This window comes from Pteropus alecto, unplaced genomic scaffold (assembly GCF_000325575.1).
Source record: "Pteropus alecto unplaced genomic scaffold, ASM32557v1 scaffold11, whole genome shotgun sequence".
Lineage (NCBI taxonomy): Eukaryota > Metazoa > Chordata > Mammalia > Chiroptera > Pteropodidae > Pteropus > Pteropus alecto.
The window spans coordinates 12,473,852-12,476,398 of NW_006431956.1; the positions used below are offsets into that span (position 1 = coordinate 12,473,852).

Consider the following 2,547-nt stretch of genomic DNA (forward strand, 5'->3'; position numbering starts at 1 on the left):
AAGGCTTTGAGCTCCATTTCCTCTGACTTCATGCACTATGTACTATCTTCATTCATTCAACGTATATTCTTGACTTTTATGTACCAAATACTTGTCTAATAAAAAGACTTCATAAGTGCAGCAAAGTAGAAAAGTAAAGAAGTACCAACCATAACGGTTTAAATCCCATGAACTTCTATATTCCTTAAGAGGCATTGTAACTTATCTGAATTAATAGTGATCCTTATAGTTATTAAGATAAAAATAAATTTTTTAAGAAAATTTATGAAAATCTCACTATTAAAAAAGTAGAATAGGATGTGGTTCCATAGTGTAGCGGTTAGCACGTCTGCTTTACTTGCAGAAAGTCCTGAGTTCATGCCCCAGTGGAGCCACAGTCCATGGTCTACGGCCATGCCCCCCTGAACAAGCCCAATGTCTGATCTTGGAAGCTAAGCAGGGTCCGGCCTAGTTAATACTTGGATGGGAGACCACCTAGGAAGACTAGGTGTTGTAGGCATAAATAATAATAAATAATTTAGAAAATGAAATAAAATAAATAAAAAAAAAAACAGAATACATCTCTGGATAAATATCTCCCCCCCAAATATTTTATATTTCTTTTCAATAAATCTTGTTATCCTAATCGAATATGTTATTCAAAAGATTGATATTCCACTTGAAACTAAAGACAACTCCTAATCTTTAAATGTGTCACTTAAACTCTTATATTTCCAAAACAATTATTCGTATAATTATTCAGATTATCTTAAAGGAAAAAAGAGAGCAACAATTATTTTCATTCGATGAATGGTACAATATTATTCCAATACGGAAAGTTACATTATCTACTTTTCTGTCATTATATTCATCTGGAATAATCATTAAAAATTTTTCATAATAGAAAACTATGCCTGAGCTTCTGATGACATTTCAATGCAAAGGTTTTTTCTTAAACCATCCTGGCAATCATGTTAAATATGTTCAAATCTGACCAAAGAGAAAGAGTTTAAGACAAACACAAATAGATTGTCTTTATGCCATTTATGTTAGATGCTTAAGGCTCAGCTGAAGATTCAAGTCTGTTACTTTATGACATATGCTTATCCCTCTGCCCCTGCCATTACCTGACAGGATGTTTGCTTGCAAAATGACTACTTTCCTATAGTCACTCTCAACTTTAACAGACTATCATTATGACTCAACTTGAACATTAGTCATCATGGAATGTCGTAGTCTCTACAAACAGATAAATTTTGATCATAACAACTTTTAGAAACAGAATAAAAACGAAATAAAATTAATTTAAAAGTATTAGTTTGAAAATGCTTTTAGGTTTCCCAAAACACTTTAGTTATTGGTTAAAGTGCCTCACAAACATCTGTATTTAAGGTTTTAATTGATGTTCTACCTTGTTACAAAAATAATTTAAGGCACCCTTTGAAACTACAACATACATAGTAGAATATTGTCTTCCTTCTATTGTAATTGGCAAATATAAAATCCAGTATATACTGTCGAAAGAGTCCTCTGTAAAAAAAGAAGGCATATATTGTCTATACAAATTTATACAGCAAAACATGTTTTCTTTTTACTGATACCTTTAGTCTTATAAAATGATTCAATTCCCAAATATTTTAATTAAATTACTATTTTAACAAAAACAGGAGTTTCCTTAAACCTCTATAGACTACTGATCTATATTTTGTAGTTGGGCCTCATTTAAAATTTTCTGCTACCGTCAAATGTTAAGAAAAACATGGAAATTCAGAGTTTCCCTAGGCCTCACTTGCCGACATTTCCATCTATACTTTTTCTTTATCTAACTTCTCATTTCTTGGTCGATAATTTATAGAGCACTACAAGTCAAATAAAAGTTGCCAATATCAGATTAATTCTGATTTAGAATACTGTTGCTCTGAATTTTCCAGGCCTATTCCCTTTAAAACGAAATAAAAGGAAAATTAAGTAATTACCCAGATACTAGTAACTCAGGTCCAGGTTTCTAATTATGTGGACTAAATAGACTATGTTAATACAATTCTCCCTTTCATCCTTTTGCCAATCATTACAGATGCTCTTCAACCTACTATGGTGTCAGGCCCATTGTAAATTGATAATATTATAAGTTGACAATGCATTTAATACATCTAACCTGCCAGACATCATAGCTTAGTCTAGCTGACCTTAAACGTGCTCTGAACACTTACATTAGCCTACAGATGGGCAAAATCATCTAACACAAAGGCTATTTTATAATGTCCAACATCCCAAGACAGTATCATACCACATATCGCTAGCCTAGAAAAAAATCAAAATTCAAAATTTAAATTATGGTTCCAACTGAATGCATATCATTTTTGCACTATCATAAAGTTGAAATATTGTGTCAAACCACTGTAAGTCAGGAACTGTCTGTGTTTTCTTGGTATTTCATGACATTTAAAAAGGTTTTATAAAACTTGCTTCCCAAACTCTTTCCATAAAATACAGATTAAAATGCTTACACAAAGGAATGTAATTTTAAAAATAATTCTTGAACAAGGTAGAACAACTGTATGTTTTAAC

General features: G+C 31.5%; 1 pseudogene; it reads left to right on the plus strand.

Moving 5' to 3' along the window:
- The first annotated feature begins 383 nt into the window (after nucleotides 1–383).
- LOC112475710 lies at nucleotides 384–499 on the plus strand (annotated as a pseudogene).
- Nucleotides 500–2,547: the final 2,048 nt, after the last annotated feature.